This window comes from Miscanthus floridulus, chromosome 11 (assembly GCF_019320115.1).
Source record: "Miscanthus floridulus cultivar M001 chromosome 11, ASM1932011v1, whole genome shotgun sequence".
Classification (NCBI taxonomy): Eukaryota; Viridiplantae; Streptophyta; class Magnoliopsida; order Poales; family Poaceae; genus Miscanthus; species Miscanthus floridulus.
The window spans coordinates 13,334,314-13,359,417 of record NC_089590.1 but is presented as its reverse complement, the minus strand read 5'-3'; the positions used below and the strand labels follow the sequence as shown (position 1 = coordinate 13,359,417).

Genomic DNA, 25,104 nt, shown 5'->3' with positions numbered 1-25,104 from the left:
TCTAATCACTAGGCCACCTTTCCTTTTTAGTTCGTAATATCAATTCCTTTTTCTTAAAATATTCACCTTCTAATGAAACCTTACGAATCTCTTGGTCAGAAGGAGAATCTACCACCATTCTTCAAAACATTAATGATTTTGGTTAAGTTGCTCGAACTTAGAATACAATTCTTAGTCCTTGGTGTCATCCGAACCTTCTTAGCACAACTCTCCATTGCTAAGGGCATCGGTCATGACTTTTGCTTCTCCAAGTGATAGCACTTCTCCAAGTCATAACCAACTTCATTCCAACGAGGATATCACAAGAACAAGACCAACTTAGTGAAGATGTCCTATAGATTCTTGTGACCCTCCTATATGTCACTTTTACTTTCAAGAATATATTACCTCCATGCTCCATAATGGATAACTCCAGATAATAGGTTAGGTAGTTCAACTCACACTTCCTTAGTTGACTTAATAAACAAGCCATTACTTTTCCTCTCATATAAGGACACATCCCACACCTTGACAAGGTGCATCCTTGTAGGTATGAAGCTGTCGTCCGGATCTGGCAAAGCTAATACTTATGTTTTACTTCAACCTCTTCTTGGACTCCTTCAACCACTTAGCTGAAATCATTTGATCCAAACTAACTTGAAAACTTCTCCGGTAGCTCTACCAAAATCTTGATGATCTTGGATAAATCTCTCTTGAACCTTTAATCAAAACTCATTGAAACTCTGAGTTTCTCTCACTTCTTTAAGTACCACCACGCTTCTGCTACGCAAACTAGAACGTATGATACTTCATCTTACAAATTCTTTCACATGGCTACCCCCCTTAAGAAAAGATAAACTAGGGGTCACCAAGTATAGCTTGAACATTCTTTCAGATGAGCAAAGTAGTATGAAGTCGTTCTGACATCCCGATGGTACTCTTGTATACGGGCAAGGACAAGAAATCTAAAATTCCTCGCGAGCAGAAAAACAACAGCACAATAAAATAGCTATAACTCCCATTCTGTTAATCTAATGAAGTTGTAGCTTATACCGTTGGAAAGCTTATAAAATTTTCCACAACTTCCTTATAGAACACTTTTCCAAATTTTGTAGTTAACTTGGTCAAAAATAGTACACAAGAGAAACTGTTCCAAGTTCCAAACAGCACAGATGCATCGCCTTGTGATTTTCGTATCTCCATAACTAATACAGCTATCAGGGTGATTCTTGCGCTCAGGGAAAGATATTGAAGTCTACTGTTATCCAGAATTTCTTCATGATTTTTTATCATATAAAATCAAAGATATAAGCTGAAGAGTGTAGACTGCTCTGAAAAGACAGGATAGGGAGAACAGAAGAAAACCATAACCTAACTATTTATTGCACTGATCCTTATACCTTAGGCCTATAAACTAAATAAAATTGTGCGAACACCCAACAAGATCATTGCAATCATTACAAAGATCCAAAACAATCATGAGCATAATGACAATTCAACAAGCAATAAAGGTGCACAACTCAATCATTGACACAACTTGCGATATTATCATCCTCATTATGCTAGGGGTGACAATCCTAAGACTTATCTTTAGATTACGCAAGAAGGTGATGAGGAACAGTTCTAAAGGCATGTCAAATCAAGGAGTGAAGATAAGAACAAAGGCTTAAAACAAGCATCAAGGAGGAGATAAATATCAAGGATAGATATATAGTAGAGATGAAAATATCAAGATTTATAGAATAAGGATTTTATAGTAATTTTAAAATCTTAAGACAGCCAATTTCTAACTAGACAGCCATAAAGGTAACCTCTAACAAGCTAGAAAAGGTCCTCATACTGAGCTAAAGCCAGAGCCATGTAGCCCTCACAGCTGTACTATAAGTCCCGGATGATCACTTACAGATAAGTCCTTGGGGAGAAGAATCTAGAGCACCATAACTTAGCCCAATGCTCTAGCCCCCTTGTTCCAAGTTGCTAAAAAGCATCTTTTAGTGTTTATTGCATATAACATTTGTCAAGTTACAAGATCATGGTTATCGTTGAGCACTAGCAAAGCTACCCAGTGCAATAACTCATAGGTATCATGGTATAAGTACAAAGTACTCGAAAATCCTTAGTGGCAGTCAAGGTAGACACATGTAGTATGAATTAAATGATTAAAGATGAGTAGGACAACAAGGAAGATCCCATGCTATACTTGCCTTAAACACTGATCCTTCGGTAAGCTTTAATCTTCAACGTTCTTCTTCTTCTTCTTTTGATCACCACATATAACTCACCGACTGGACGTAATCTTAAAGCACCACACAAGCATCCATACAATCATACATTACGCAAACAACAGATCTAAATTAGAACAGTACACCAATCATAGAAAAATAAGTGAAAGAGTTTGAAATATGATTCTACGCATCATCGCTACGAACACACAGACACGAGAGGCACGCTAATCGGAGCTACGACCAAAAAGATACAACTACCGAAAGATTTGCTTCATATGTGGAAAAGAAAACTATAGGCTTCATTCATTTTAAATATAGATAAGATATTTTATAAATACTATAAATTGAATTAAGTCAAATTTAGATTTGAATTATAAAACTAAAGTAAACAGATCATGTTTTATTTATAAAATCCAGTTGCATAATTATTAATCAAGATATGATTTAAACCAAGAAATTTTAGAAATAGTAATATGGTAAACACTGTTACTAACGCGTAGATCTCATCGCTATGAATCTAACGCAACTTGAATGGGCTTAAACGGAGTTAAAACGTACAAGATATGAATTAAACAAGATTTCCTTTATTAAAATAATAGATTAAATCTAATCATGAATTTTAAAAGTTGAAAACATATCTAATAGTAGTATGAACACGTAGATTATGGAATTACGAACCTAACGCAATTTGAACGGATCAAATTAGAGTTAAAACAAAGAAGTTATGGCTAAAACAAAATCAGTGGAAAATCTGTAAATAAGTGAAAACGTATTTTAGACTTAACCGAAACAAAATATGCTTTCAAAAGAAGAAAACGAAGTCTAGGAAAACATTTTGGACGGCGGGTTCGAAATCAAAAAAGTGAAGGGGCTCTTTAGCAAACTTTCCTGTGAACCGGTACCTTCTAATCAGAGCCATAGATCTCAAAACGGACGGCTAAAATTGATTGGGAGGGGGACAAGACGACTGCGTCGGACGGAACAGGGAAAATCGCGGCGGCGCACCATGGCCGGCGACAAAGCTCGGCGGCGAACTAAAAAACAACCCTAGAGCCATGGCTTTCGACGGAGATGACATGGGAGGAGAGAGAGGAGGTTGAGGCGAGCTCACCTAGAGGGTTCCCGACGGCGGAGAAATCATGGAGGCGACTCGGCGGCGTTGAGCTCCACACGGCGGATCCGAGGCTACGGAGCTAGAGCATAGGGCACAGCTAGAGCTCGGCTCTATGGTTTGGTGAGGGCGGCATGAGCTTTGGCTCGGTATTTAAGAGGCCGAAGGACGTGGGGTGCACGCAACCGGAAGAGGCGGGCGGCGTGGACGGGGCGGACACGGACGACGGTGAGTCCGGCTCGGGGACACGCGAGGAAGAAGACGCCCTGGCGAGCGGGCCCGGTCGTCAACGACCGAGGAAGAAAGGAGAGCAGCCGGCGTCCGCGTGGATTGGTCCAGCGCGCGGGGTGGGCCGGTGCACGCGGGAAGGGAACTAGATGAGCTGGGCCTTAGGCTACTTCGGCCAGAAGAGGAGGAGGGAACTGGGCCACGGAAAGAAAGAAAAAGAAGCAGGCCTTGGGGCCTAATAAGAGAAAGGGAGAATTTTAATTCCTTTGCAATTTCTTTTCCTATTTCAAAACCTTATTCAAATATGATCTGAATCAAGTTCAAATAAAGTTTTGCATATACTTTTCAATTCAAATAAAAGTGATCAAATTTTAGTATGTTTTCAAAAATAATTTTTACAACTTTTTTAAATTCTTTTATTTTCTAATTTTCTTTTCTTTTACTTCAAAGCCATTTTCAATTTCATTTGCAAAAGCAGTTTCAACCATTTTAAATTTTCAACCACTCAACCAAATAAACCAAATGCAAGGGCATGTATGCACAAATATGTTGCTAAAGCTCATGATGAATTTTGATTTAATGAAAAATTTTATTTCCCTATATTCATGAGCACAAAATTCAGAAATAAATCCTTTTAAACCTATTTTTTAAAAGAGACAAATTTTAGGGTGTTACATTAGTCTCGGTTGGTGTTAACAACCCAAACTAAAGGGCCCTTTAATTACGGTTGGTGTTACGAATCCGGAACATGGACTAAAGGTCCTCCGATGGGCTAGTTCAAAAGGAAAGCATCCCATCTACGGTCACATGTGCTATGCCGGTGGGGTGGAAAGGTACGCGCAAAGAAATGCATGAGGTCTTGGGTTCAAATCCAATGAGGCACAGGGATGGGAGGTGTTATTTTTTGTAGCCTCGGAAGACCTTAGAGCATCTCCCAGAGTTCCCTAAATCCTTTCCTAATCCTTGGTTGTTAGCAAGACGAGAAAAACCCCTATCCAACAACTCCTAATGCATCCTCCTAATCTTTTACAACTTCGGAAAAGTCACCCTGTTCCATCTAAAGTTACGCGCTTCCGAGTCGCACATAACTTCTCTCTCCCGCGCGTGTTTGTCGGCCAATCTAAAGGTGGAAGGGTGTGGAAAGAATAAAGAGTAGGAAAGGGTTCCTAATGCAAATGTACAAGAGAGAAAGAATGTATAAAAGTGGTTAGGATAATTTAGAAATAGTATAGGATTCCTGATGTAAAATTTTCTTATATATTTTAGGAGTAGATTATTAGAAACTCTTGAAGATGTCCTTCTTTATTCCTTCTAATATTTTTTTAGGAGTTGTAAAACTTTATGTTTTTAGGAAGAAAATAATGGGTACCGTTGGAGATGTTTTTAGTCTCTATTCAAGTCAACCGGGACTAATGGGATGTGCCTTTCATCCTGGATTCCGTGTCCTAGTTGGAAAACCGGGACTAAAGGCCTTTCCTAACCGGTATTAAAGCCACATTGTGTACCAATGTATATAAAGAGTTATATAATTAAACTGATTTTGGTTTGCACGCTGTGTCATTCGCTTTTGATAATAATATATTCAATGTTATGTAGGTTTTTTATATATTTTTCTATAGTGGGATTTTCTAGTGATAGATCGTTTGTCTGCACATTATGTTGTATCAGAAAATATATATTTAAAGGCTAATACGAGGGTTTGGTTTCGGATCACCTCTAGTACGGTTGCCAAACCGCTCTCGAGATGTAAGGTTTCTAGAGATTTTTGTTGGCTTGAAAAACAGTTGCATTAATTGGTCTCGTAGAAATCGATTTTGGCCACCTCTAATAATTGATTATTTATAATAATGGAAGTTTTGATCCTGAGAAGATCTTGTTTACATACGCATGTATATATCCGCCTCAACCTACGGGAGTGGTTTGATGTGAAATTTAGTTTAAATTACACACCAAACCACTTCAAAATTGAGGGCATTCATAAAAGCCTGGTAGGACCACATCTCTGTACACGTACAGCCAGCCAGTGTTGTAGGCTTGTGACCACCCGACCGTCTCTGCAAATGTTCCATTAACACTGACCTCTAATTAAGAATGCTTTCTGTACAATTCTTTGTGATATATACATCCTGATAACTTACCCGCGGTCTGCTGTGCGTGCATTTGTATGTGGTTGGTGACGAGATAGATACGGCACCGGCGGTGCACGCGAGGGAATGCGAGAAGGACAGCGAGCGATTTGTTGGGATATGCACGAACCAAGAGAACTGCGCCACCGTATGCCGTAGTGAAGGCTTCATGGGTGGCAGGTGCAGCACCTTCCGCAGACGCTGCATCTGCATTAAGCCCTGCTAATGAAACCAACAGTATGTAGCCAAGGGCCTGAAAAGCCCCGCAGAAGATGTCATGACGGATTTTCCTGTGTAATTACGTGACGCCTTAATAAAAAGCTTTAAACATGTTTTGTTAGGTTCAGATTTCCCCTCAAGTTTAGTTGTCTTGCTTTAAGAGATTACGCTACCGAGAGCGAACCTATATGAAAAATCATAAGTTTTGTCAAATCTGTATCTCTACACCTAAAAAATAACTAAGCTTATCATCTGCGTCGACGTCCCTTTGTTAACCCCGCCCGACCCCACTCGCAAACCCCGTCCAGGTGACCCGTGACCCACATAATCACCGCGACCCACATATTCCGCAACAGATAAGGCCCGTTTTCAAAACAAGCTCTGTTTCCGAAAGGCAAACAATCGTGCCATATATGTACAGACGTCTTATTGGGGCGATTTTAGGCACCTGGTTTCCAATCATGGATCGCTGCCCATTCTGACGCCTCTGCTGCATAGGGTTCCTCTCTTCCAGGCTGCAAAGGTGACTCACAAGTTCTCTTCTTTCCCTCAGATTTGCACTGAAAATTTGACTCTAATTTCTATGCACTTTCATAATTACTGACTAATTCAATCACGCTTTAATACTTGTCAATAGGTATACTTGGCAATGGTGCATGCAGATGAACGAAACGATATCATTGTACCTTTGCGTGGTACAGGCCTCCAGCACCTCCATCTCTTGTTCAATTGCTTATATTGGTCATCTGTTCCCTATGTTTCAGTGTGATAGTAGATTGAGACAAGCTATGAGCTTCAAGTCAATATATGCAGAAACAAATGTAGAATAATCACATGAGAAACCTTTTCAATCAGTATAGAATAACATCCTTTCTCTTTCAGTTCAGGTTCAGGGACAAATGACATGTAAGAAGACATTGTGGACTAATCATTATTGTGGCCTGGGTGTGAATTGATTTTTTTTTACAAAAAAATAGCAACCAACGAGCCACCTTCCTCCAATGGTGTGGTCTGAAACAGGAACATGGTCTAGACAGCAGTGCCTCCACCGCTTGTATGGTGGAAGGAGACAGTCAGATATCACAGACATAAGCTGCAGGCACATACATCGCTGTAGGCGTGGGCAAAAGCTTACGGCTCCCTAGCAACGCACGGGCATAATTCTAGTAAATAAAAAAATTATTAATTCAACATTACAACCTTAAATTGATAAAATATTTTTGAACCCACCAGCAGCAGAATGGCCTAATTTAACCTAGTTCAAATATGCTTGTACGTCACCATCACCACACTAATGACATTCGAAACAAATTAAACTCGATAATCTATCAAGCCCACCAAAAAAAACAACCCAAAACATTAACTTCTCGTTTTTCATCATGTCTAGGATCATAATATGTAAGTCAATTTTACAACATTTCACAAACATGTAGTTCAAATATATCTCATACTCCATAGCGTAGAAAGGAATAGGGAGAACACCTCACACCCATTAGGGAGGGGTGACTTTCATATATATAGCCACAAGGCCGTCAGTACGTTTACAATTAGACCCCCACAGTCATAGCGGGAGGATCACGGACGCATAGATTGGACCAAAAATCAGTAAATAATTATACATGCAGGCCCTTAATCATGATATCCGTGAACTGATGCAAGGGCTGAACATGGAGAACACGAGCTTCACCAAGGGCGACAGTCTCACAGACAAAGTGAGAGTCGATCTCGATGTGCTTGGTCTAGCGGTGATGGACGGGGTTTGTTACCATGTATTGTCACACCCAATTTTAAGGATAAAATGGGGTGCACAACCTTATGTGTGCCCAGAGATCAGTCATACACATAAGCCGACAAATTATGAATAGTATCATCACAAATGTTTATTACATTACGAATAAGACAGAGTTATCACATAAATATAGCGGGAATAATAAAAAGATCTCTCGCGGAAGCTCCAATTCACAGGGACGTCAACTGGTTGACCACAAGTCTAGTAGTCCTCAGGGAAATCATCATCCTCAAGGTCATCTGTTACCCATCCGGGATTTTTATCCAAGTAATGAAAATAAACAAGCGTAAATACATGTCGTACTCAACAAGTGTATCACGGGGTTCATGAGGCTCAAAGGCTAGACACAGGCTTAACAGCGGTCAGCTTTTAGTTGTCACAATTTTAGCTTATGAGTAGCATCAAGTTGTTTCAATTCCCATTGCCAAACACATGATCAAATGTAAACATGAATAATGAATAGCATAAACAAATGTTACTTAGTGTTCATCTATTTCATAAGGGTTCCAAGGCCGCTCGTGACCGTGAGCACGGCTGATATACCAGTTTTACACTCTGCAGAGGTTGTACACTTTCACTGTGAGTCGTGATTCCCATATGCCCGGGTTTATAACTCCCAAAACACTTCCAAGGTGAGCAGGCAGGGGTCACTATGAAGCCTTTCAAAGGTTCGTCTAACAAGTTAGGGCCATTAGATTCACTCGGCAAACAGATATAGAGCCCCCCTTCCCGATGGCACATTGACACGCAGCCTATACACATAAGGCCAGAGGCCGCTCTATACCTGATTTGTCAAGCCATTCTTATGCCAATAAAGGTAACCACTAACAAGCTAGAAAAGGTCCTCATACTGAGCTAAAGCCAGAGCCATGTAGCTCTCCCAGCTGTACTGTAAGTCCCGGATGATCACTTATAGATAAGTCCTTAGGGAGAGGAATCTGAAGCATTTAGAAAGTAGCTAAACACTCCAGCCCCCTGTTTCCATGTTGCTAAAAGTCATATTTTAGCGTTTATTACATATACCATTAGTCAAGTTACAAGATCATGGTTCAATTGAGCTCTAGCAAAGCTACCCACATGCATAACCCATAGGTGACAAGGTAATAGTTCAATTCTAGGAAATCCCTATCAAGGCGACACATGCAATATGAATTTAATGAATTAAAGTGAATAGGAAACAAGGATGATCCCATGCTATACTTGCCTTGAGCAATGTACACCTGCTGGTCCTGCTCATCAAAGTCGTACCCTTGATCCCCCGAGAACTGCTCGCCGTCTATACTCGATAACCACAGCAACATACAAGCATCCAGGAGCAATCATGCAAAGCAAACAAGGCTACAGATTAGAACAGTACACCAACAGCAAAGAATCAAGATGAAAAGTTTGGAAAACGAATCCACGTCTCGCTATGAACACGCAGACGCGAAGATCACAAAAATCGGATCTAAAACGGAATAGTTATGGTTTAAACAAGATTTCCTATAGACAAATAATAGATTAGATCTAATCTCGAATTATAAAAGTTGGAAACCTACTGTACAGTAGCATAAACGTGTAGATTACTTATTTACGAACCCAACGCAACTTGAACGGATCTAATCGGAGTTAAAACGGAGATTTTACGGCTAAAACAAGTTGGATGGCAAAACTGTGAATAACTGAAAACGTATTTCACTCAAACCGAACCAAAATACGCTTTCGAAAGAAAGAAACGCAAACTGTGAAACGCGCAAAGGACTGCGGGTTGAATCTGGAATAGTTATAAGGGCGTATTTGAAAAATAGGCAGCGAAGGGGTATCTTCTTTTATGAACCGTCGGATTAGAAACCGGCGGATGAGAATCGATCTGGTAAAAAAAAAGAAAAAGAGCACCGGAACAGTGCTCCGGCGGCTTGAGCTACGGCGGCTCCATGGTCGGCGTGCTGGAGCTCTCCAACCTCGACCTCCAGTGCACCAATCGACGAAACAAAAACACAGGGGAAGAGAGGACGGATCGGCGAACTCACCGGACCCGAGCACCAAGGACGAGAGGCAGTAGAGGCGACCCGGCACGAGCTGGCAGCGGAGATCGGCGGCGGCGCTCGAGCGAGAAGCGGCTACGGCTGCTTGGCGAAGAAAAACGATCGCCGGATGAGATAGGGGAGAGAGGAGGGGCATGGCCGCTATTTATGGGGCGCGGAAAACTTGAGCGCGACGTCAAGGAGAGCGTGGCCGAGGCGGACTCGATCGGCGACGGCACAGTGTCCGCCTGGAACACGAACAAGGGGAAGGAGATGAGTCTGACTCGCGGGCCCGGCCAGTCAGCTGTGAAGGAAGGCGTTTGCGTGAGCCCACGGGAGCGGCTGGCGCGCGACTAGGCTGGGGAAACTGGGCCTTAGCTTGCGGCGTGGGCCGACGACGCTGGCTGCGCGAGCTGGGCTGGGGAAACTGGGCAAAGCCGAGCGGGCCTCAGCGTCGGGAAAAAAAAACCAAGCGGCCAGCGAACGGGAAAAGAAAAACAGGCCCACAGGCCGAGACTGAGCATGGAGAAGAATGTTATTCTTTTTTTTTCTGAATTTTTCTTCATAGCAAGTTTTAAAATGAAATTCCAACTCAACTCGAAATCCAATTTCAAACCAAGCAATTCAAAATAGTATGCAGTGGCATGTATGCACATTCATGTTTGATTTTATATTTGACTTTTAGTTTTATTAAAAATGATTATTTTTCTAAATTCAAATGCTCACAAAAGGCATCATTAAATCATATTCACCTATTTTAAAATATTGCAAATTTTAGGGTGTTACAATTCTACCCCCCTTAAAATGAATCTCGTCATCGAGATTCGGACGATGCTTACTCAAATAACTGTGGGTATGTTTTCCTTAGGTCATCTTCTCTTTCCCAAGTAGCCTCATCCACGGTATACCGATTCCACTGAACCTTGCACATCTTTATAACTCGGCTCCTTGTAACTCTTTCTGCTATCTCTAAAATCTTTACTGGAAAGTCCTCATAAGTGAGATCTTCCTTAACTGTAAGCTCTTCTAACGGTATCTGTTCCTCAGGTACACGCAAACACTTCTTTAGCTGAGATACATGGAACACATCGTGTACACCCGACAAACTCTCAGGCAATTCTAATTGATAAGCTACCTCTCCACGTCTCTCTAAAACCTTGAAAGGTCCAATATACCTTGGTGCTAACTTTCCCTTCATGTTAAACCTTCTCACACTTCTCATAGGTGACACCTTTAAGTACACGTAATCACCTACTTCAAAAACCAATTCTCTTCTTCTAGTGTCGGCATAGCTCTTTTGTCGAGACTGAGCCACTCTCAAGTTATCCCTGATCATCCTTACTTGCTCTTCTGCGTCTCTCAAAACATCTGGTCCAAACACTTGAGTTTCTCCCGTTTGATTCCAAAACAACGGGGTCCTACACTTTCGTCCATACAAAGCTTCGAAAGGTGCCATATTGAGACTTTTCTGATAACTGTTGTTGTACGAGAACTCTGCATAAGGCAAACTCTTATCCCAACTTGTTCCATACTGCAACGCACAAGCCCTCAACATATCCTCCAATATCTGATTAATTTTCTCAGTTTGCCCATCTGTCTGAGGATGATATGCTATACTAAAATTCAACTTGGTTCCCAACGAACTATGTACTTGCTGCCAAAAATGAGATGTAAATTGAGTACCTCGATCAGACACAATTATCTTGGGAACTCCATGTAGACACACTATTCTCTCCATATATAACTGAGCTAACCTTGGTCCATTATAAGTAGTCTTGACCGGTATAAAGTGAGCAACTTTAGTTAAACGATCCACTATTACCCAGACTGAATCATAACCTCTCTGAGTACGTGGTAACCCAACTATAAAATCCATACCAACTTCTTCCCACTTCCACTCAGGTATCTTCATTGGTTGTAGCAATCCTGTAGGTCTTTGATGCTCAGCCTTGACCCTCTGACAGGTATCACACAAAGCAACATATTCAGCAACATCTCTTTTGAGTCCGTACCACCAATACTTCTCTTTTAGATCTAAATACATCTTGGTACTTCCAGGATGAATAGAATAAGCAGACTCATGTGCCTCACGAAGAATTGCCTCACGTATAGCCTTATCCTCAGGCACACACAGTCTTTTCCCAAACCGCAGAGTTCCATTGTCGTCCATGCGGAAACCTGGTGCCTTACCACTCACTATGTTTTCCGCTATCTCTTTCATCTTCGCATCCTGTAGCTGACCCTTACGTATTTCTTACTCCAATTTAGGCTCCAACACCAACTCCACTGCATTGGTAATAAAACCTAAATTCAGTCGCTCAAATTCAGCACACAACTCACTTGACATCGATGTCACTTGCACCTCATTGGCATAACTCTTCCTACTAAGAGCATTGGCAACAACGTTCGCCTTTCCGGGATGATAGTGCACCTCTAGATCATAATCTTTGATCAACTCTAACCATCGACGCTGCCTCATATTCAGATCTGTCTGAGTGAAAATGTACTTTAAACTCTTGTGATCAGTATAAATGTTACTCCTATGCCCAATAAGATAGTGCCTCCATATCTTCAAAGCATGAACCACTGCTGCTAACTCCAAGTCATGAGTAGGATAATTTAACTCATGCTTTCTCAACTGCTGGGATGCATAAGCCACTACTCTGCCTTCTTGCATAAGAACACATCCAAGTCCTTGATGAGATGCATCACAATAAATGGAAAAACTCTTGTTTAGATCTGGCAAAGTCAACACTGGGGCTGTAGTCAACCTCTTCTTCAACTCTTCAAAGTTAGCTTGGCACTTCTTGGACCACACAAACTTAGCATTTTTCTCCAATAAGGCTGTCATTGGCTTGGCAAGCTTAGAGAAACCTTCAATGAACCTTCTGTAGTATCCAGCTAATCCCAAGAAACTACGTATATGTCCCACATCTGTTGGTGGCTTCCAATTCAGCACATCTTTCACCTTACCGGGATCTACTGCAATTCCACCGTTGGAGACAACATGACCAAGAAAAGAAACTTCCTTCAACCAAAATTCACACTTGCTTTGCTTCGCATACAGCTTGTGTTCTCTGAGCTTCTACAGCACCAACCACAGATGTTCAGCGTGCTCTTCTTCTGTTTTGGAGAATATCAGTATATCATCGATGAACACCACCACAAACTTATCCAAAAACTCCATGAACACCTTGTTCATCATGTACATAAAGTAGGTAGGTGCATTGGTCAAACCAAATGACATAACAGTGTACTCATATAAACCATACCTCGTAGTAAAAGCTGTCTTGGGTACATCTGTTGCACGAATCCTTAATTGATGGTAGCCAGAACGAAGATCAATCTTAGAGAAAACACAGGCACCTCTCAACTGATCAAACAAATCATCAATTCTAGGTAACGGATACTTGTTCTTGATAGTAACCTCATTGAGTGACCGATAATCAACACACATCCTCTGAGTACCATCCTTCTTGTCAACAAATATAACTGGTGCTCCCCAAGGTGACGAACTAGGACGAATAAAACCTTTCTCCTGTAACTCCGTAATTTGTTTCTTAAGTTCTTCTAATTCTTTAACCCCCATTCTATATGGACGCTTAGCTATAGGTGTAGTTCCAGGTAATAATTCAATAATAAACTCAATATCACGGTCAGGCGACATACCTGGCAAATCATCAGGGAACACATCTGGAAATTCATCCACCACTGGGTCCTCCTTGTTATTGCTATCATCAAGCTGGTTCACTGTGGCGGTTGGCTGTGCTTGTATTACCACATCAACCTTGATTCTCTCTCCATTCGGTGCGGTCACAACAACTACCTTTTCTTTACACTGGATTACTGCTTGTTGTTTCATCATCCAATCCATACCCAGAATCACATCTATACCAGATGCTCTCAACACCATGGGGCTCACTTTGAACTCTACCACCCTTAAAGTTAAACTAGTCGGCAGACAACGATATGAAGCTTGCATACTCCCACCCGGTGAGTTTACTAATATGGGATTTTGCATGGCACATAATGGTATGCTATGATTTCTAACAAATGCTTGCGATATAAATGAATGCGAAGCTCCAGAATCGAAAAGAACAGTGGCGGGGGTTGAGTTGACGTTGAACGTACCGAGCATGACTTCTGGTTCCGCAAGTGCCGTCTCGGTAGACACATGATTCACCTTTCCCGTGTTGGGTGCTAGCTTCTGATAACTGTTCTGCCTTTGAGGGGTTTGCTGATTGGGCTTCTCAGGGCAATTGTAAGAGAGGTGACCTTCTTTGCCACAATGGAAACACTTGCTAGGGGTACTAGGGGCACTAGTCTTCATAGGAGTGTTGTTGGGCACTCCCTGTCGTGGTGTCTGCTGACCACTCTATTGCTGAGGACGTTGATTGGCATTCTGCTGCTGGTTCTGGTTGCGCTGAGGATACTGACCACGATTCCATTGACTGGGTGGTCCCTGAAACCTCTGCTAGAAGCCTTGTTGAGAATTGGCACGTGGACGAGTATTGCTCCCAGAGGCTTGTCCCTGAAGCCTCCTCTTCTTGGCCTCCATCTCCTTGCGCTTGTTGTCAATAACAATAGCACGATTCACCAGCGTCTGAAAGTTGGGGTAGGTGTTTGACATAAGCTGGAGCTGCAGACCATCATACAGACCTTTGAGAAAGCGGCATTGCTTATCAGCATCATCAGCCACTTCGTTAGGAGCATAACGTGACAACTGAGCAAACTTGTCACGGTACTCAGCGATAGACAGGGATCCCTGCTTCAAAGCTCTAAATTCCTCTTGCTTGAGCTCTATCAGCCCCTCTGGTATGTGATAAGATCTAAAATTCTCTTTGAACTCCTGCCAGGTGACAGGAGGAGCGTTGGCAGGACGCCCATACTCGAATGACTCCCACCAGTCCTGAGCTTCTCCCTGAAGTTGTCCCGAAGCGTACAACACCTTCTGCGGATTATCACATTGAGCTATGTTGAGCTGCCTCTCTATTGCACGAAGCCAATCATCTGCTTCCAATGGATCGGTGGCACGAGAGAACACCGGGGGGCGGCCCTTCAAGAATTCACCACGCTTATCACGTGGGGCTCCACCACCCTGTTGATTCTGCACCAACGTTTGCATGAGCTGCGTCTGTATTGCCAAGAGTTGTTCAATAGTCGGTGGTGGTGGTGGTGGATGTGGGGGAACACCTCCACGTCCTCGGCCTCTTCCTTTTCCAGACATCTGCTTATCAAATATTCAAAATTCAGAAATCCCCAAGTTAGAATACATTCTAAAAATTTTCTGGACGAGTCTCAACAACAGCAGCTCTGTAAAACAGTCTTATCTCGAGTTCCCGAAATCCAAATGGAGTGTACTTTATATGGTTGGAAAGCTTACGAAATTGTCTACAACTTTTATTCAGACCACTTTCCCAGATTCTGTCGTTAGATTACTCAAAAACAGGATACAACCGAAACTGTTCCCAGATTCTAGACTGTGCAGTAACTTTAACTTGAAACAGAGATATCTCACGAACCAGATCAGATATGGGGGTGATTCCAGAGGCATTGGAAAGGTAATTAAGTCTAGTTGTTCCCACAACAATTTCATAATTTTAGGTCGTGTATATTTTATTCGGCATTAAGATAAAGGCAGACTGCTCCGAAAAACAGATTCCGAAGGAGCGAGATGTAACAAACCCACTATTTATTTATTGACCCAAACTTTAATATTCTTAAATATGAAACTTGCGGACATGCCCACGAAGTTCCAGCACACATTACAAAGATCCAACTCATGCATAAACATAAGAACAAATCAACTAAACACGCAATGTCCACACCGCACTAACAACTTGACCCAACTCGACTCACTCGTTCTACAATCGTGCTATTACATAAAGAGGGACTCCAACATCTAGGGGCGATACTTATGAGGAAGCTCCTCATACATCTTGGGCAAATTAAGGCACACCCTTTGTTCGTCTATCACTTGCTGGTGCCTCTTGATTGCTTTCTGCTGAACCTTCAATTGATCCTCCAACCGGCGAATCCTTGACACAGCCTCGTAACCAAAGTGTACCATCGCTTCCGTGGTTGGATCCGTGCCCTGTGGGTCCATCATCGCCCATCCCAATTCTGGGTGTTGATGAAGAAGGAATCGATATTGATCATCCTTCATGACCTCGAATCGGCGACCACGGAGGCCTATGCAAGCTTCAGCGGCTGCATCTTCTATGCCGTCCTCCATGGTAGCGCGGTGACCATGATGTGCGTAGTTTGAATCCAGCTGATATGCACCTTTCTGCTCATCCTTGATGGTGATGCACACCCTAACCTTCCAGTAGGTGTCTTCAAGAGGGTGTGCATGCTCTTCGCAAGCGTATTCTACAGCTGCATCCCAGTCACTGTAGTATGTCTGCAGCAGGCTCAAGAGTCAGTGATGTGAAATGGAGTATTCACATCCCGGCTTATACCACACCTTTGTTGTCCACCCCAATGGCGGGATCGGCTCATCCTCCTCAACAATGTCTTCATCTTCATTTTCGGACAAGTCAACGATCTCAACTTCTTGAGGGTCATCCTGGGTTGGCTCAGGTGTGGACTCAGGCGTTGGCGGTGTTGGCGAATCCAATTCCTGCTCCTGAGGTTCTTCCTCCTCAGGATCCACGGACAAACCTTGTGGCGGGTAATACCCTCCAGTGCTCATGCGGGCAGTCTTGTGGGCACGAGGCATCTACAGAATTAGGTTTAGTTAGGTTAGATTAGAAGCAGTAATTTTCATAATAGAATAAGGCAAAAGAAGCATAAAACTTTAGCAAATAACAAGGGTGAGATAGAAAGCATGAAATGAGTGAAGCAAAAGAAGCTAAAACGACCATTGCTAACTAGGCTTGCGTCCTACAGTCAACACGGCTCTGATACCAATCTGTCACACCCAATTTTAAGGATAAAATGGGGTGCATAACCTTATGTGTGCCCAAAGATCAGTCACACACATAAGCCGACAAATTATGAATAGTATCATCACAAATGTTTATTACATCACGAATAAGACAGAGTTATCACATAAATATAGCGGGAATAATAAAAAGATCTCTCGTGGAAGCTCCAATTCACAGGGACATCGACTGGTTGACCACAAGTCTAGTAGTCCTCAGGGAAATCATCATCCTCAAGGTCATCTGTTACCCATCCGGGATTTTTATCCAAGTAATGAAAATAAACAAGCGTAAGTACATGTCGTACTCAACAAGTGTATCACGGGGTTCATGAGGCTCAAAGGCTAGACACAGGCTTAACAGCGGTCAGCTTTTAGTTGTCACAATTTTAGCTTATGAGTAGCATCAAGTTGTTTCAATTCCCATTGCCAAACACATGATCAAATGTAAACATGAATAATGAATAGCATAAACAAATGTTACTTAGTGTTCATCTATTCCATAAGGGTTCCAAGGCCGCTCGTGACCGTGAGCACGACTGATATACCAGTTTTACACTCTGCAGAGGTTGTACACTTTCACTGTGAGTCATGATTCCCATATGCCCGGGTTTATAACTCCCAAAACACTTCTAAAGTGAGCAGGCAGGGGTCACTATGAAGCCTTTCAAAGGTTCGTCTAACAAGTTAGGGCCATTAGATTCACTCGGCAAACAGATATAGAGCCCCCCTTCCCAATGGCACATTGACACGCAGCCTATACACATAAGGCCAAAGGCCGCTCTATACCCGATTCGTCAAGCCATTCTTACGCCAATAAAGGTAACCACTAACAAGCTAGAAAAGGTCCTCATACTGAGCTAAAGCCAGAGCCATGTAGCTCTCCCAGCTGTACTGTAAGTCCCGGATGATAACTTACAGATAAGTCCTTAGGGAGAGGAATCTGAAGCATTTAGAAAGTAGCTAAACACTTCAGCCCCCTGTTTCCATGTTGCTAAAAGTCATATTTTAGCGTTTGTTGCATATACCATTAGTCAAGTTACAAGATCATGGTTCAATTGAGCTCTAGCAGAGCTACCCACATGCATAACCCATAGGTGACAAGGTAATAGTTCAATTCTAGGAAATCCCTATCAAGGCGACACATGCAATATGAATTTAATGAATTAAAGTGAATAGGAAACAAGGATGATCCCATGCTATACTTGCCTTGAGCAATGTACACCTGCTGGTCCTGCTCGTCAAAGTCGTACCCTTGATCCCCCGAGAACTGCTCACCGTCTATACTCGATAACCACAGCAACATACAAGCATCCAGGAGCAATCATGCAAAGCAAACAAGGCTACAGATTAGAACAGTACACCAACAGCAAAGAATCAAGATGAAAAGTTTGGAAAACGAATCCACGTCTCGCTATGAACACGCAGACGCGAAGATCACAAAAATCGGATCTAAAACGGAATAGTTATGGTTTAAACAAGATTTCCTATAGACAAATAATAGATTAGATCTAAGCTCGAATTATAAAAGTTGGAAACCTATTGTACAGTAGCATAAACGTGTAGATTACTTATTTACGAACCCAACGCAACTTGAACGGATCTAATCGGAGTTAAAACGGAGATTTTACGGCTAAAACAAGTTGGATGGCAAAACTGTGAATAACTAAAAACGTATTTCACTCAAACCGAACCAAAATACGCTTTCGAAAGAAAGAAACGCAAACTGTGAAACGCGCAAAGGACCGCAGGTTGAATCTGGAATAGTTATAAGGGCGTATTTGAAAAATAGGCAGCGAAGGGGTATCTTCTTTTATGAACCGTCGGATTAGAAACCGACGGATGAGAATCGATCTGGTAAAAAAAAAGAAAAAGAGCACCGGAACAGTGCTCCGGCGGCTTGAGCTACGGCGGCTCCATGGCCGGCGTGCTGGAGCTCTCCAACCTCGACCTCCAGTGCACCAATCGACGAAACAAAAACACAGGGGAAGAGAGGACGGATCGGCGAACTCACCGGACCCGAGCACCGAGGACGAGAGGCAGTAGAGGCGACCCGGCGCGAGCTGGCAGCGGAGATCGGCGGCGGCGCTCGAGCGAGAAGCGGCTACGGCTGCTTGGCGAAGAAAAACGATCGCCGGATGAGATAGGGGAGAGAGGAGGGGCACGGCCGCTATTTATGGGGCGCGGAAAACTTGAGCGCGACGTCAAGGAGAGCGTGGCCGAGGCGGACTCGATCGGCGACGGCACAGTGTCCGCCTGGAACACGAACAAGGGGAAGGAGATGAGTCTTACTCGCGGGCCCGGCCAGTCAGCTGTGAAGGAAGGCGTTTGCGTGAGCCCACGGGAGCGGCTGGCGCGCGACTAGGCTGGGGAAACTGGGCCTTAGCTTGCGGCGTGGGCCGACGACGCTGGCTGCGTGAGCTGGGCTGGGGAAACTGGGCAAAGCCGAGCGGGCCTCAGCGTCGGGAAAAAAAGCCAAGCGGCCAGCGAACGGGAAAAGAAAAACAGGCCCACAGGCCGAGACTGAGCATGGAGAAGAATGTTATTCTTTTTTTTTCTGAATTTTTCTTCATAGCAAGTTTTAAAATGAAATTCCAACTCAACTCGAAATCCAATTTCAAACCAAGCAATTCAAAATAGTATGCAGTGGCATGTATGCACATTCATGTTTGATTTTATATTTGACTTTTAGTTTTATTAAAAATGATTATTTTTCTAAATTCAAATGCTCACAAAAGGCATCATTAAATCATATTCACCTATTTTAAAATATTGCAAAATTTAGGGTGTTACATGTATACAGCACCGATGTTGTCACAGAAGACAACCGTGGTGGAGTGTAGCGGTAGATGGAGCTCCCGAAGAAGCTGGTGCAACCAGCAGCACTCGGTGACGGCGTGGGTGTTGGCACAGTACTCTGCTTTAGCACTGGAGCGAGAGACAAAGAAATTTTGTAAGGGTGTGTGCGAGCCTTGAGTGATGGCAGCGGCAGGGCGCTCGGGCTCGCCCTGACTCCTTCCAAAGGGTGCGTGCAAGCGTACCTGATGCATATAGCCCCCGAGCCATCTTTGGGATTAGTCGGGGGTCCGCCGGTCAGCTTCCTCTTTCCCAGAGACTTAACATATATCCCTATGTTAGACTCTCGTCAATTATCCAATATACTGGAAATGCAACAAAGGTATAATATTTGCAAATACTGATTGTATATGTAGGAAATATTAGTAGTGACGATAAGAAGACTTAGAAGGGTGCCGTATTGCTGTTTACTCGTGCCATGTTTGTCGAGCTAAATACTTGCTGGAACCTTGATTGTCTTATGAAAAAACATCTAAGATAGTTGTTACCATTATTGGGTAAGGAACAAATCCTGAATTGTACGAAGCATATGGAAGTAAGCATACTGTTCAACATACTATATGGAAAAAAACTTATCACTTGGAAGTTGCTTGATTTGATATATGTTAGTGTGTTTCAGAGAAGAAAATTTATCATTTAGTAATTGGTCTATCGTAGTAGATGACTCTTCTAGTGAGTGATCTAATTTTTTATGAGGTTGGTCTTTCCCCAGGTGGTATCTTACATCAAAAGAAATAATTCTTTTGTGGCTAAAGCAGCAAAGCCACAGCTATGTTTGTGAAAATCATGGTGTTCTAATTCCATTAGTGAAACCCCATAGTCTACAGTTTTAGCAGCTAGAAATTTAGAGGTAATCATGGTAACACTTTTGTCTATACTTTTGGGTTGCCTGAACAAACATCCAGTTTTCTCTGAAAAGTTGACAAGGTTGTCTGAATACTAAAGTTCTGCCGATCTGCTTCTTCTGCAGGCATTGCCCCATCAATTTCAAGAAGACCCGTGAACCCTGACTTGGCTCATAGGTGGCGATAAAATTGCTCAAAAGTGAGGACAGACAGAACTTGTCAACAACCCTAAACCACATCAAGTTACTTCACGATGTCATCAAGCTATGTATGCACCAGATGGCCGTATTGGCTGTAGAGGTTATGGAACAGCATACAGAGTTTACTGTGATCAATATATAATTTGGCATGCTGATACTAAAATCTTCTAATATAAAGTTGTTCTTATTAGAAGACTATCATAATTGGAGTTTGCCCACGGAATTTTCTTGGTTCTCATGATATATTAATTTCTGAGTTCAGCACATCTCCTATCTGCCAAAAGAAAGGCAAGCATTGTTATTTGTGGAAACTAAGTTTTAGGGAGAGGTATAATCCATTAAAATGACAGAGTAGTAGTGTTGAAATATGTTTGTGTTGTGTACAAGAAAGGAAGAATGATTTTTTTTAGGAAATGTGATTGGCGTGCATTCACTAGACATTTTGTTTTCAACAGTCCATTCACTAGAAGGTTAATAAGAAATCAATACAATCTTATTTTGTATAACTTATTGTTTCTAGGATTAGCTACAACCATCAATACATGATGTTTTTTAAGAACATCCAGCGAAATACCCCTAATTCATAGTCTCCCCATAATATTAACCAGCGATATATAAACTTTTTAATGCAAAAATGATATATTTGGATTTGAGTTTGAATGTCTCTCTTGTGGTTATGGTTTTTTTATACAAAATATACTTTAAAGGAAATTATGAGCCAAAGAATAGTTTTCTAGTTCCCACCGAGACAAACCATGCTTCATGTTTTGAAATGTCGGGATTAGTACACAACATACAATTGCACAATCATATATATGAATGATAAAAATCCATATAGCTCTAGAAATCCAAAGTATTTGTTCGGTGCGCATGCCATCATGTTGTTTTCATGTTATTGGGTGACATAATTATATCATCAACCTTATTTGTTTGACAGACATGTCAAAATATTCGGTGCGTTTGTTACAATTCTTATTCACAGAGAGAAGTGCGCATGCGCAAAACACACTGACCTAGTCGCTTTAGAGAACAAGAAAGACTAGCTAATGGTTGTAGTACACAAATTTGTTCGGTGCGCATGCCATCAAGTTGTTTTCATGTTATTGGGTGACATAATTATGTCATTAGCCTTATTTGTTTGTCGGATGTGTCGAGATATTCAGTGCGTTCATGATGATTCTTATTCACGGAGAGAATTGCACGTGCACAAAACCCACCGCCCTAGTTGGGAGATGATACTTTTATTGTCGGGTAATGCCAACCAATCTTTCTCCTACATATAACACATATAGTTCCAGCCCATTCATACTTCCAAGTGAGCAAGCTAGGTGTTTCCAGGATAAACTACTTATCATCATCTGTCTGTTGCCTGACAGCATGCTATTTTTATAAACGTTTTTCCATTGTCTCATGTCACAGTTACCAAAGAAGTTATAAATAATTCATTTGAATCACTTTTCCATTTGATTTTTCATATATTGTGCCCTGTCCAAATTCTTCAAATTACTCAGTTGTGGTCAAGTAGATGAAAAGCAAGAGCCATATTTGGTCTGTTTACAGAACAGGAAATACTGGCTGATGGCTGTAGTACACAAATTTGTAAGTGGCAAGAGCCTATAGTCTTCGTGAAGTAATAATAATACATCACTTTTGATACCAGACACTATATACCACTCTATGTACATGAAGGTCCGAAATAGGAGACTAGAAAGGGGTGCATAGGAGGCTCAAGTTTTTCTCCTTTCAAGAATGAAAGAGCGGGGCCTATATCTGAAGACAACCCATGCGAACCTCTTGTGTAGGGCTAGCAAGATCTTGTAGTCACAGCGGACTTAAGGATCCTAAAATCTAGGATAGAAAGATGCAGATGCTGTCGGAGGTGAAAAAGGATGAATTTGAAAACTTATAGCAAAGACCAGCTTAGCCTAAATCCAAAACTCGCTTAGGCTAGTTAGGCAGATTTTAGCCATCAACTCCCTGAGAAAATGGTGATTTTTAGATGCTTAAGGTGAATCTATTTAGGGCAATGCATATGCATGTTCCCAAGAACTCTTACCACCTAAATATCAATCAAGAACATCTCCCAAAGAATATCACGAAAATGTTCATGAAATTCATCAAAAGAGGCTAAAAACAAGGGGTTTTGAAGAAGGAAACATGGGAGATTATAGCTTGGCTTCAAGCCATGACTTGACCAAGTTCCAAGGACCCCCAAAACCACTCAAAACACTAGGATATCGGATCAAACATAGAGCTAAAAATTCTCCCTAAAATAACCCCAAAAATAGAGAAAAACACAGATTTTAGATGATAAGAAAGCCACTAGTCAAAGTTAGATAGCAAAAAGCTCAACAATAAGAACCTCCCAGTCTCCTCCTAAATACATCGAAGGGTAAAACTGTATATCTTGTTAGTGCAGCAGATGGACCCGCAATCTTCACGACTAAGCTTCACCTCGACAAAAGCTTTGTGATGATGTCACATGTCCTCCAACTCGCCACTCCTAGTTTAAGGCCCAAACAGATCAAACCTACCATAGATGGTTTTGAGGAACAAACCACTGGACCGTCCGTGCTCAGTTTTGAGGACCAAACTGGCAAACCCTCATGCATGCCTTGTTAGGCATGACTCATTTATGTTGATGCATGTCCATTCTCCATATCCTCGACCCGGCAACAATAGCAGGAGCTATCACTACCGCTTGACGCCAACTACTGAAACCAATTCTTGAATAGTAGGTGGTATGGAACCAGCAGTACTAGATGGTTCTGTAGTAGTGCGGCATAATGCGCCAAGACCTTTATCAAGTAATGGCTTGCAGCTACCCCACCCCCAGTTGCATAACATCATGAACGTCCTCTTCACCTAAACAGTTACTTCTCTATTAATATGGCTATATATAGCATACCAAGTGTATCCTGGGGTGAGTCCTTTTCTTTTTGTAAGCTATATCTGTTTTATTCAATATGATTCAATATTATTTCAAAATGTACTAATTATGTCAGAAATTGCAGCAAAACAACATACACGCAGATGAAGCCTTCAACTGTGGCGCTACTCATTTTGATGAACGTGATGTGCACAATGGCATACTTTGATCATGCAAGTTTTCTTGGAGCAAAGGCCGAAGAAACCACCTTGCTTATGAATTCATATGAAAGCAATGAAGAAACAAGATTTACGAAGGGCATAAATCTTGGAAGGAAGCTGATGGATTCCAGTGTTGATTCAAGCCACGTCTTTTCAGTCAGTGATATCAATCGCATAATGAACCCCGGCCCTCATCCTTAATTAGTTCAAGGTTGCATCATGTATGTCCTTCCACACATATGGAGGACATTATATATATGTGGTGTATCAGCCGGTTCTAAAGTCCCTTGTGTCATTTGAGTTTAGACCTATCTAAATAATCTCTGGGGCTCCTAAAATGTGGTGTATTTGTACTGAGCGAACACTCAATATTAAACAATAAATTAAAACATATCCTGTGTGCGATAATGATTGACTCAGATAAATCCATGGGTGATGTTCTTTATTGAAGAAAACAAGTAAAAGTGTCAATCAATATATAAGGGCACCTGTGGCATTTCGTATTGTATGTCTCGGAAAATATTCAATATGTAGTGATGTTCAATCAATTTTGATGACTCATCAACTAACTCATTTTGATATGGCAAATTTGAATATTTTGTGTCTATCTGTATATGCCAGTAAACTTTGCAGTGCTCAACTGAGATGGTTTTGGATATAGAGTGAAATGCCATACCCTCAAAGGAACATGCATGTAAAGGAGAACAACACGATGAGCTTGTTAACGAAGTGCCATGTTTCTATGTCAAAAAGATGGTAATCTGTAACACCATAAAATTTGCATGATTTTAAAATAGGAGAATTTGAATTATTATGCCTTTTTGTGAGCATATAAATTTAGAATAATGATAACCTTGTTAAAGTTAAAACCTAATATAAGGTCTACATACATGTTTGGGCATTCATGCTGATGCATATTTATTTTGTGATGCTTTAGTTTGATTGAAATTTGCAAAAGAATTTGAATTTGGATTTGAAAATATGTTTAAGAAACAAAGAAAGGAATTTTTTCACACTCTCCCTCCTTTCTCGGCTTCGGGCCCAGCCGGCCTGTCTCCTCCCGCTCGGCCCAGCTGGCCTCTTCCCCGCGGCCACTTCCTCTCCTCCCTTTCTCCTTCTTGGGCCGACCCAGGCCAAGGCCCGCGTAGAAGAGCGCCCCACCTCCTCTCCCTCGCTGACACCCTAGCCCCGCCTTCTTGCCTCGCTAACTAGTGGGACCCACCTGTCGGACGTCTCCCACCTCGTGCCATCTCCTTTCTCCCGTCCATGCCAGACTCTGCAACCGCCGCCGAGGAAGTCCGTTGCCGCCGCTTCTTCACGTTGTGTCGTGCACCCCACGCCACCCCGCCTCATCAAAGTCTTCGCGCCGTGCTCACAGTCACAAGTGGCCTTGGACCCTTACAGAATAGATGATCACTAATGGTTAATGATGATGAACACGGATGATACTGATGATGAAGATGCTCATTAATGCTTAATGTTTATGCTATTCATTATTCATGTTTACC

At 42.0% G+C, this 25,104-nt stretch overlaps 1 long non-coding RNA gene across 1 annotated transcript in view; it reads left to right on the top strand.

Moving 5' to 3' along the window:
• LOC136494633 (uncharacterized) overlaps positions 1-23,987 on the top strand; it is a 201,637-nt gene extending 177,650 nt beyond the window's left edge. Inside the window, exon 2 of the long non-coding RNA XR_010768640.1 lies at positions 23,521-23,987. This is a non-coding gene — a long non-coding RNA (uncharacterized lncRNA). The remainder of the gene's footprint in view (positions 1-23,520) is intronic.
• The last annotated feature ends 1,117 nt before the right edge of the window (positions 23,988-25,104 follow it).